We start from the raw sequence: 12,371 nt of genomic DNA, 5'->3' as shown, positions 1-12,371 counted from the left end.
ATTCAGATAAACCGACACACACACACACACACACACATAGGTAAACACATTCACTCTTTAATCAACCAAAGGTAATTTTTACATTATTTAATTACACACACGCACAAGGAATGTCACGTGATGAATATGTGAAAACACCAGAATGATGATGATGACGATGATGGAGGAGAAAGAGGAGGAGGAGGAGGAGGAGGAGGAGGAGTAAATACGGAAACATAAATTGACAGGCCTCCGATAATCACTTGGGTAATTCCGAGCCCGCTCCCTTGGTACATCCGTCCGGGCCTTCAGTGACCTGCGGGACAGATCAACAGCCGGGTTGTTGCTGAGCCTTTTCCCCTCCCCGGCCGAGCACGCGTGACGGGGCTGCTCGTTGACCCGTACTAGACACGTCCCGTCCCTCCTTTGGTGATGCTGTGTTCGTGTTGGTTCTCCTCACAAACTGGCGAGTGTGGAAGCCTTCCCAAAAAGTGTATTTTGCACAAGACAGACTGCTGAAAAATGTGCCCTGAAACATATCACATGCTTTGGTCGATGTAGTGACGAAATATTATGTCAGTGACTGTCGGCAGTAATGGTGACAGGGTGACTTACGCCGTGTTTTGAAAATAGATTTCAAAATTCTATGAAGGGACACCGCTACAAGTGCTCCAGAACGAAAGCATTTGACTGAATTAATAAAGCAACAAACTGCCTCAGAGCAAAGACTGTAAGGACGCCCAGCACACCCGAGTCGAGGAGCACTGGACGCGTTTATTGTCTGGCTCCTTAGAACAGCACAGCAACAGCGCGATGAAGTATGTGCATGGTATGATATATTTGTGATGCCTAAAAGCATTTCAGTGTTCTTAGTTAACCCAGTAGCAGCAGGGACCATGTTTCTTAATGGTCCCTCCAAGCGAGAAAAATGAGAAAAAACCCACCCCTCACACAAACCATTTCATAATATATATCAAAGCATTTGTGATCATATTATGTATCATCTATTTTGGGGGTTTATATCATGGCACAAATTTGGCCCTTCGCTGCTACACGGTAAAGCCACAAATTTGGCCCTTCGCTGCTACACAGTAAAGCCACAAATTTGGCCCTTCGCTGCTACACGGTAAAGCCACAAATTTGGCCCTTCGCTGCTACACGGTAAAGCCACAAATTTGGCCCTTCGCTGCTACACGGTAAAGCCACAAATTTGGCCCTTCGCTGCTACACGGTAAAGCCACAAATTTGGCCCTTCGCTACTTCACGGTTAAGCCACAAATTTGGCCCTTCGCTGCTACACGGTAAAGCCACAAATTTGGCCCTTCGCTGCTACACGGTAAGGCCACAAATTTGGCCCTTCGCTGCTACACGGTAAGGCCACAAATTTGGCCCTTCGCTGCTACACGGTAAAGCCACAAGTTTGGCCCGTCGCTGCTACACGGTAAAGCCACAAGTTTGGCCCGTCGCTGCTACCGGGTTAAAGATGATCACTGTTGCAATGGGTAGACAAAGCCACGCACAAAACGAGGAAGGTGTTGACGAGGTGCCGGCCACTGCAGCCTTCACGGGCCGGGGAGAGATTAGACACTCTCCCTCGCTTGAGCCCTTTGTGCGCTGCTAGAGGCTCTCGCTTTTCTATATAAGTCACGTAGATCTTTTAAGTCGGAAAAGAGATTATAATATTCATGGATCAAGCACTTGTTGTTCGTGCTGACCCCAACATTCAGTTCCCTCCTGAAGCAATGAAGCAATTATATCGATGATTTTTTTTTTTTTAATGAGTTGATCATTTTAGGAGCGACTGCCTCTACAGGAATTGGTGTTCCTATGATAAATGACTCTTTGAAACGAAACTTCTATCAATGTCTGAACTGCATCCTCTCGCCTGGATGGGAAAACCGATATTTCTAGTTATCGGGTCAGTTTGAAGGAAAAAAGAAAATCTCGGTAACTCGCGTTGCTGAACTTTTTACGATACTCGAAAATTTGTATCCTATTTCTACGCTTCTTAACCAATGCAATGAATATGCCCTTGAACCGTTCTTCATGCGGCTGTGGCCTCAAGGACGGTACCAGTTTCGTAACGCGTCGATGTGTGCTCTCTCTCTCTCTCTCTCTCTCTCTCGAGCAACTCCATGTCCTTATAACTGAGAAATCAGAACTACACTGCGTATTTAAGGTGAGGTCCCAATAAGAAGTCAGCAACAATAACTTACAATCTGTTTCCTCTTCTACGACCTGAGACTTCCCACCCATGCTGTATGTAAGGTTACTCTTTCTGACACCAAACTTAATACCCGAAAGAACGGAGGAGGAGAAGGCGACAGAAGTGAAATGGAGGCAATACGGAGGAGTGTTTGATGGTGGTGGAGAAAAAATAACAAAAATGCTGAGGAGGGAGGAAAGGAAGAGAAGTTTGTAAGGAACCAGGAGATGGAAATAAGAACAGAAGGAACGGGGGAAGAAGAAGAAAGGAAGGGAGAAGCAAAGGACATGGAAAGGATTAAGGACACACGATTATGAGCAGGCAAACGAGGGGAAAAAGATATGAGAGCAAAAAAAAAAAGATGAAAGGAAGGAAAGAGAAAAAAGAAAAGGTCAGGCAGAGAAGGAGATTCAGGAATAATCCAGAAAATACTGTTAATCGTGTGTGTGTGAGAGAGAGAGAGAGAGAGAGAGAGAGAGAGAGAGAGATTCTCTCTCTCTCTCTCTCTTGGAGAGAGAGAGAGAGATCAGAGAGAGAAATTATATGGAAAAATGCGAGTATATTTGACAGGAAAATACCTTCCGAATAAAAACATTTGCGAGTTAATTTGGTGAGAGAGAGAGAGAGAGAGAGAGAGAGAGAGAGAGAGAGAGAGAGAGAGAGAGAGAGAGAGAGAGAGAAAGTAATTACCGTGAAGAAGTAAATCGAATGATAATCGCTAATTTAATTTTAATCAACTGAATTATTTTTCATCCATCAGCTGTCATGTCTCTCTCTCTCTCTCTCTCTCTCAATATTTTTCCTCAAAGGTGGGAGGCTGATATTATTTTTCCTTTACAAAGAAACACCAAACACACACACACACACACACACACACACACACACACACACACACACACACAATTTATACAGCAGGAAGTAAGGAGGTACGGAGGGAGGGAGGGAGAGGAGGAAAGTTTGAGAGAAGGAAGTAGGACAAAGAAATGCCAGGGAGGTGAGAGGCGAGGAGAAAAAAAGGAGGAAAAAGAGAAATGAGAAAAACGGAAGTGAGGAAGCGAGGGATAAGCAGAAAGGAGGAAAGAAAGAGGAGGAGGAGGAGGAGGAGAATACCAAGAAGAAAAGAGGAATTACGAGAAAGGAAACCGAGGAAATTGAATACAGTGAAATTAAAGAAAAAAAATAAAGAAAGGAAAATGAAGAAAATAAAATCGAAATTGAGCTAAAACGAAAAAAAACGTAAAAACACACAAAAAACGTAAAACAAGAAACGAAACGAAACGAGAGAGAGAGAGAGAGAGAGAGAGAGAGAGAGAGAGAGAGAGAGAGAGAGAGAGAGAGAGAGAGAGAGGGTGAAAAAACAACAACAAATTGATCCGTGTGTGCGTGTGTGTGTGTGTGTGTGTGTGATCCAGACGGGTAGAGAACGCGACCATGTAGAAATCGAGAGAAGAATGTGTGAAGGAGAGACAGAGAAAGGAAAAAAAAGAAAAGAAGAAATAAGAGAAAGGAAAAATAAATAAAATGAACCAGAGAAGAAAAAAGGAAAATAACGAAGAAATTGAAGGACTGAGTGAAGGAAAATATAGAAAAAGAAATAGGAAAAAAATGAAAGAAAAGAAAAAGTAAAAAAAGTAAAAGAGGATGAAAAACAGGAAGAGGAAAAAGAAGGAAGGAATGATGAAAAAGATATTAAAGTAGAAAGAATGAGCAAAAAAGAAGGAAAAGAATATAACAAATGAAAAGAAAAATAGTAAAAAAATAACAGAAATCAACATAGAGGAAAAAGAACGAAGAAATATATGAAAAAAAGAAAGAATGAATGAATAAGAAAGAAAATAAAGAAGGAACACGAGAAAAAAAAAGAGAAGAAGGAATGAAAGAAAAAATTATGAAAAGAAGAAATATGAGGGAAGAACGAATCAATATAAAGAAATGTAAGAAAAATGTAAGAAACTCAAAAGAAAAAAAAAGAAGAAAATAAAGACAATTAAGGAAGTAATGAAAAGAGAAGAATGGAAAAACAAAGAGGAGGAAGAATTAAGACGAAGAGGAAGAGAAGAATGTGAAGAATGAGTGATTAGACGAGATAAAGAAAAAAAGTTTAGGAGGAAAAAAAACGAAATATGGAAGATAGGAAAAAGTGATAAAGAGAAGGAAAGGAAAGAAAGGGGTGGAAGATATGAGCTTAGGAGGAAAGGAAGAAAAAAAGGAAGAAAGAATAAAAGGAATTAAGAGAGAAATATGGAAGAGAGGAAAAAGTGATAAAGAGAAGGAAAGGAAAGAAAGGGGTGGAGGATATGAGTTTAGGAGGAAAGGAAGAAAAAAAGGAAGAAAGAAGAAAAGGAATTGAGAGAAATATGGGAGAGAGGAAGAAAGGAGGTAAGGTAGAGAACAAGAAACCAAAGGAAGGAAAAAAAGAAGGAAGGAAGGGAGGAAAGGTAGAAAGAAGTAAGGAAGGAAGGGTGAAAATAAAGAATGATGAAAGAAAAAAAGAGGAGAAAATAAATCAAGGAGGATATTAAGAAGATAAAGAATGGGAAGAAATAATATAAGAAATGAGTGAGAGAAGGAAAGGAAGGTAAAGAGGGAAGGAGGAAAGAAAGAACAACACGAGGAAGGAGAAAAGGAAGAAAGGAAGGAAGGAAGGAAGGAAGGAAGGAAAACCCGAGGAAAAAAGTAACATAATGAAGAACCAAAGTGGAGGAAGAGGAGGAAGGAGGAAAATAATAAGGAAGAAAGAGGGAAGAAAGACAAAAAATAAAGAAAGGAAGTAATAGAAGGAATGAAGATGAGATAGAGATAAAGAAAACGAAAGAAAGGAAGGAAGGGAAACAAGGAGGAAGCAAGGAAACAAGATTGGATGGAAGGAAAGAAAGGAAGGAAGGAAGGAAGGAAGAGAGGGAAAAAAGAAGTGGAAAGAAAGTGGAAGAGGAAAAAGATTGTAATAAAAGAAAGAACAAAGAATACAGAGAGAGAGAGAGAGAGAGAGAGAGAGAGAGAGAGAGAGAGAGAGAGAGAGAGAGAGAGAGAGAGAGAGAGAGAGAGAGAGAGAGAGAGGGCCACACACACACACACACACACACACACACACACACACACACACACACACACACACACACACACACACACACACACACACACACTTGACAAGACAAATACAGAAAATAAATCATTGGCCTGTGAAGGAGGAGGACAAGGAGGAGGAGGAGGACAAGGAGGAGGAGGAGGAGGAGGAGGAGGAGGAGGAGATGAAGCATGCAGTTAATATTTCGTTCACGTGTGTATGTGTGTTTAAGTGTGTGTGTGTGTGTGTTCAAGTGTCTAAATTAAGGAAAATAATTGAGTTAAGGAAACCTAATTATCTAATTACACACACACACACACACACACACACACACACACACACACACACACACACGCTATTATTACAGTAGTCTTTTTAACTGTACATAATAAATTAGAACAGCTAGAAATAAAAATGCCAAAAATAACGTTTCAGTTGTAGATACGCGAGAAAAAATAATACGAGGAAAATAAATACAAGCAGAAAAAATATAATTAGTAAAGAGTAAATCAGACAAGCTGAAGAAGTACGACGCAAACGAGGTGCAGATCAACAAATGTGAATGTTAAAAAAATAATATATAATTGGTATGTCGTTAATACATCACGAAAAGGTCAAATATAAACGAACAAGTAGCAGCATAAGCAGATAAGTAAGGCAGATGAATAAAGTAAATAAGTAAGTTGAATTTAAGTGAATAAAAGAAAAGAATAACCAAAGAAAGACAAAAGCAGAAGAGAATACACAAACGAAATGATTAAACAAAAAAAAATACTAAAAAGAACGAAGTAAATATGTTAATGAAGAAGAAGAAGAAAAAGAAGAAAAAAAAGAAAAGAAAGAAAAACAGAAAAACAGAGGAAAAGGAGAAGAGGAAAAAAAGAAAAAGAAGAAGTTTCGAATCTCTGTTTAAAGAAATAAACAAATCAACTAATAAATAAATGAAGAAAAATATGAAAAAAAACAAAAAACGTACGGTGTCGAAACTCGTGTAAAGGGCAAAGTCACTTCTTGTTGCATTCCTTCATGTCGTTCACTGTTTAAAAGATCTCCATAAAATATAGATTAATTATTGAGAGTTAATTTTATGTGATCGCTTGGCGTGGTTCATATCTCGCCTCGATGCTCACGATATCATGCAAGGGATGGTTATTTTTTCTGTATAGTTTTGAATGTTTGTAAAGTTTCTTAAATACTCTCTTTTTTGTTAGAGTATAAGAGATGAATGCAGATCTTACACTAGAGATTCGAAACTTCTTTATTTTTCTTCTTCTGGTTCTTCGTCTTTTTCTTCTTTCTCTTTTTTCTTCTTTTTCTTCTTCTTCTTCTTCAACTTTTTCTTCTTCTTCATCTTCTTCTTTTTCAATTTCTTCTTCTTCTTCTTCTTCTTCCTCTTCATCTTTTTATATTCTTCTTATTCTTCCTGTTTAACGTCCTTTTTTCCCTTATGAGGTTGGAAGGGCAACGAGTCTTCTTTTTTCTTCTTCTTTTTCTTCTTCTTCATCTTCATTTTCTTCTTCTTCATCTTCCTCTTTTTTCTTCTTCCTCTTCTTCTTCTCTTTTCTTTTCTTCTTCTTCTTCTTCTTCTTTTTCTTCTTCCTCTTCTTCTTCTTCTTCCTCTTCCTTTTCTATTCTTCTTCTTCTTACTCTTTAACGTCCCTTTTTCCCGTATGAGGTTGGAAGGGCAACGAGTCTCTCCCACTCTTCACAATCGTATACTCACGCAATCGTATACACTCTACTGTATTTAGGAGCAGTAAGTAGCGGGCTTTCTTTTTTTCATTATTGTTTTCCTTTTCTTTTTTACGCCCTTGCACTGTCTCCTCTGCTGTAAAAAAATAAATAAATAAAATAAAAAAAAAACTCTCCTATCTTATGCTCATCCTTCCCTTGCCTTCATCCACACACCATCTCAGGTCTGCGGTCTTCAAGATGGTTTCCTCCCTTCTGCCTCTCCCTCCGCAGCTCTTCAATAAGCTACATGACTCCCTCCTTCCTCTTGACGCGCCCATATCATCTTAAGCCTCAGGGCCATATTTTTAAACATTTCTGCGCCCAAGGACACACTTTACTAGTCTTTCGTGGGAGTTTAGGGCATTTTCAGGGGTACTTTTATGACCCTGGTAGAAGTCTGAGCCTTCTTCTGTACCGTGAACCTAAAGGAACACTCATTAGAACTCGATTAACCTCCTTTTTGGCCTTTGGCAATAGTTGGTATGAGGGGTGGGAGCATCTGACAATACCAACCTCAGTGTCTGCCTCCTCAGCACACTCAACACGCCCTCCACGCCTCACATTCACGTCACCTCTTCGTTTGATACCCGATCCTACAATCTCACATGCTCCTTTTGTCTCGGCATTTTGTAGTTTCCTCCTTATCAATCTCTCTACCTCATTATTTCCGTTTCCATTTTGTAGTTTCCTCCTTATCAATCTCTCTAACTCATTATTTCCGTTTCCATTTTGTAGTTTCCTCCTTATCAATCTCTCTAACTCATTATTTCCGTTTCCATTTTGTAGTTTCCTCCTTATCAATCTCTCTACCTCATTATTTCCGTTGTTGTTCCTTCTTATCCTTTCTTATACATTCTCTATTCCTCACTCCTCTCTTCACCAGTTTCACGCATGCGCAGTAGATGTTTACCATGCTGCTTAACGATATTATTCTGTTGATCAGCTGGCTCGCTAGCTCTCCTCTTTCTCCATGTAGGTGCTCCTCTAGAGATTCATAAATTCATCTGCATAATTTTGTATGTGTTTATCTTTTATCTGACCCAACTCAACCTATGTAACCTAGCCTGACCTGGCCTAATCTAACATACACCAGCCTAGCCTAACCTAACCTAACCTAACCTAACCTAACCTAACCCTAATCTAGCCTAGCCTAACCTAGCCTAACCTGGCCTAACCCATCATATACTAGCCTAGCCTAACCTAACCTAACCTAACTTAACCTAACCCTAATCTAACCTAACCTAACCTGGCCTAACCTATCATATACTAGCCTAGCCTAACCTAACCTAACCTAACCTAACTTAACGTAATCCTAATCTAACCTAGCCTAACCAATCATATACTAGCCTAGCCTAGCCTAACCTAACCTAACCTAACCCTAATCTAACCTGGCCTAACCTATCATATACTAACCTAGCCTAACCTAACCTAGCCTAATCTAACTTAACCTAACCTTCTATCCTAACCTAACCTGCTTCTTACATACGGTACCTTCCACAACTAAGTGCAAATACGTAAAATTTTGCAAGCATGAGTTCCCCGAATCTTCCCTAATATTCCCGGTCATGAATTTTAAATGAAACTGAAATGCTGGAGCAGAATTGTTTATAAGCGAAAACATAACTAGGTACTGGGCGCTTCCATGAGAGGCTGCGAGTCGTTAATGAATAAATAAGAGAATGAAACATGAAAAAAAAGGAAAACCTGGAAAACAAAGGAAAATTAAGTTACGTAATTAGGGTAACACACGCAATGAAGAGAAAACGCAAGAGGAAAGTAATGAAACAATACACGAGAAATAACAAAAAAAGTAATGAACCTCAAGAAAAGAAAAGTAAGAGGAAATGAAATGAAAATGACATCAAGAGAAGTAAGAGAAGTAAGAGTTTGTAAGAGTAAGTAAGAGTATATTGAACGAATAACAAGGGAAGAAGAAAGGTAATTAATATCTGAAGAACTAACGAAAAAGATCATATTACTGACTGACCGACAAACTAGCTGACTAAATATCTGAGTCTTTGCTTAAATAAACGATGAACACGGTACACAAATAAACGGTGAACACGGCATTCAAATTAACGGTGAACACGGCACACAAATTAACGGGAGAGGGAGGGAAGAGGGAGGGAAGGGAAGAGAAAACAAGTGTAGGACAGAAGGCAAGGAAAGGAAAGGAGAGAAGAGGGAGGGAAGAGGAAGGGAAGAGGGAGGCGAGACGGAGGCAGGAAAGAGCACAGGTGAGGGGGTCTCGGCAGCTTATCAACAGGTACAGACTAATCGATGCGCAGGTAACCAGAGGCCCCTAAAAGTGACCCCACCTGCCGTCTAATTGCCTCTGCAGGTGATTACGTACCTGTGGGAGAGGCAGGAGGAGGAGGAGGAGGAAGAGGAGGAGAATAAGGAGGTAGATAAAGAGAATTAAATCTGAATAAGGAGAAGAGAAAGACAAGAAAAGAGAAGGAAACGGAAGAAAGGAAAGAAACATGAGAGAAAGACAAGAAAGAAAAGGAAGAGGAAGAGAAGAAAGAGGAGGAGGAAGAGGAAGAAAAGAATGGAGAATAAACAAAGGAAGAAGTAAAATGAGAAGGAAGGAGAAAAGAAGAAATTGAGAAGAAGAAAGCTGATACAGGCGAGAGAGAGAAGAGGAGGAGGAGGAGGAGGAGGAGGAGGAAAGGAAGGAAGGAGAGCAGGAGGAGGAGGAGGAAGTGGAGGAAGAGTAAAAAGTAAAATAAAAAAAAGGTAAAAGAAGTATAACCATAAAAAAAAATCGAAGAAAAATGAAGATAAGGAGAGGGAGCAGGGGGAGGAGGAGGAGGAGGAGGTTAAAGAAAGGAGGAGGAGGAGGAGGAGTGATTAAGGAGAGTAAAAAATTGGATAAAAGTAGGAAGTGGAGCCAAGAAGTAATTTTAGTCATGAAGAAAAGCTAAAAATAAAACGGAGTTGTGTTACGAGAGAGAGAGAGAGAGAGAGAGAGAGAGAGAGAGAGAGAGAGAGAAAGAAAAAAAAAAAAAGAAATTAAGAGAGAGAGAGATAGAGAGAGAGAGAGAGAGAGAGAGAGAGAGAGAGAGAGAGAGAGGAGAAAGTAAGAAAGAAAAAAAAGAAAGGAAGGAAGGAAGAAAACAAAGAAAAACAAAGATAGGAAAACAGAAAGGAAAACAGAGAGAGAGAGAGAGAGAGAGAAGAAAGAAAGAAAAACAAAAAAGGAAGGTGGGAAGAAAAAACAGAAGAAAAAGAGAGAGAGAGAGAGAGAGAGAGAGAGAGAGAGATGGAGAACAGAGAGTGGTTATGTAAAGGAAAGTTAAACCAACACTGTAGCAGAAAAGAAATACTGTGTCTCTCTGTCTCTCAGCGTTTTCTTTATCTTTTTTTTTTCTTTAGTTATTGCTTCGTTTTTTTATGGTTGGGAAGTGTAAGAAAATACGTCAAGAAAATACGAGTAAAAAGCAAATTTCAGGAAAGTTATCAAGTTTTTTTTTTCTTTGTTGTTGTTGTTGTTGTTGTTGTTGTTGTTGTTGTTGTTGTTGTTGTTGTTGATGTTGTTGTTCTTGCCCTTCTTTTTCTCCTTCTTCTCCTTCTTCTTCGTAATAGTCATTTGTTTTCTTCTTTTCTTCTCCTTTTGACGAATTTCGAAGCAGTGATAATTTTTTTTTCATTTCTTCTTTTTCTTTTTTATTTTCTTCTTTTTTCTTCTACTTTCTTCTTCTAAAATATTTCAGAGCAATGGTAATATTTCTTCTTTTTCCTCTTCATCATCATCATCATCATCATCATCATCATCTTCTTCTTCTTCTTCTTCTTCTTCTAAAACTGTCTTCAAAGAGCAATATTTTCGGTAAAGCAAGTTTTTTTCTTCTTCTTCTTACCTCCTCTCAACCGTGAACTATTCTCTCTCTCTCTCTCTCTCTCTCTCTCTCTCTCTCTCTCTCTCTCTCTCTGTGTGTGTGTGTGTGTGTGTGTGTGTGTGTGTGTGTGTGTGTGTGTGTGTGTGTGTGTGTGTGTGTCTCTCTCTCTCTCTCTCTCTCTCTCTCTCTCTCTCTCTCTCTCTCTCTCTCTCTCTCTCTCTCTCTCTCTCTCTCTCGTGTCCCCCAGCCTCGTCTCTGTCTCTAATTGGGGTTTCTATTTCAACCTCAATCCGGTGTCCCTATTGTCCGTCTGTCTGTCTGTCTGTCTGTCTGTTAGTCTGTTGGTTTCTGTAGCCTCGTTATTTACCGTTGCTGTTGTTGTTGTTGTTGTTGTTGTTGTTGTTGTTGTTGTTGTTGTTGTTGTTGTTGTTGTTTTCTGCTGATGTGTGAACGCGTATTAATTTTCTTCTTCTTCATCTTCTTTTTCTTCTTTTTGTTATTGCTTCTTCTATTTTTTTTTCATCATCTTTTTCTTCTTTTTCTTTTTTCCTCTTTTTGTTATTACTGTTTTCTCTTATCTATCTTTATCTCAATTCTTCTTTCCTTTTCCTTCTAGTTTTTACCATTTTACTCTTTACTGTTATTATCATCATCATCATTTCTCGTCATTTTCATCATTTCTTCTCTTCTCCTCATCACCACCATCATCATCATTTTATTCTTCTACTTCTTCTTCTTCTTCTTGTCTACTTCTTTTTTCCTCTTCTCCTTTTCTCATTCCTTTCTTTTTATCTTGTTCTCTTTATTCCTTCCTCATCTTGTTCTTGCATATTGTTTTTTATATTTATTTTTCCTTTCAATATCAAAATAACTATGACAATCAATTCTTTTCCTTTTTCCTGCCTTTTTTTTAATTATTTACCTACATTCATATCTTTTCTTTCTTTTGCTCTTTTAATTTCTTTGGCTCTGAATTATTCTCTCTCTCTCTCTCTCTCTCTCTCTCTCTCTCTCTCTCTCTCTCTCTCTCTCTCTCTCTCTCTCTCTCTCTCTCTCTCTCTCTCTCTCTCTCGTCAGTTACGTTTTATGATGATTTACGTAAGAGAGAGAAACGAATTCTATCGATCCTTCTTTACATAATAATACCCCCACCATCACCACCATCACCACCACCACCATCACCACCACCACCACCACCATCACCACCACCACCATCACCACCACCACCACCATCACCACCACCACCACCACTACTACTACGACTACAAGGGGAACATTGCTACATACACTCAATCTTCCTTCATAACACAAACAAATAAAACAAACAAAAAATTTCAGTTACCCGGGGAAAATAATTTGTACAAGAGGAGACGAAACAAAAGGGAAAAAGAACCATACCTTTTTTTTCAGTCATTCCTTCCTTAATTAAGAGAGAGAGAGAGACTATTGACTTAGCTTACGTCTATATAGACTACCATGTTATTCCGAGCCTTCATTTTCTCTCTCTCTCTCTCTCTCTCTCTCTCTCTCTCTCTCTCTCTCTCTC

At 39.1% G+C, this 12,371-nt stretch overlaps 1 long non-coding RNA gene across 1 annotated transcript in view; it reads left to right on the top strand.

The window, feature by feature from the left end:
* The first annotated feature begins 235 nt into the window (after positions 1 to 235).
* Positions 236 to 12,371, top strand: part of LOC126985837 (uncharacterized) — a 38,946-nt gene continuing 26,810 nt past the window's right edge. The window contains exon 1 of the long non-coding RNA XR_007739093.1: positions 236 to 408. This is a non-coding gene — a long non-coding RNA (uncharacterized LOC126985837). The remainder of the gene's footprint in view (positions 409 to 12,371) is intronic.

The sequence above is a fragment of the Eriocheir sinensis genome, chromosome 60, assembly GCF_024679095.1.
Source record: "Eriocheir sinensis breed Jianghai 21 chromosome 60, ASM2467909v1, whole genome shotgun sequence".
In the NCBI taxonomy this organism is placed as follows: domain Eukaryota; kingdom Metazoa; phylum Arthropoda; class Malacostraca; order Decapoda; family Varunidae; genus Eriocheir; species Eriocheir sinensis.
The sequence above is the reverse complement of the archived record's forward strand: the minus strand, read 5'-3'. Positions and strand labels throughout refer to the sequence as shown.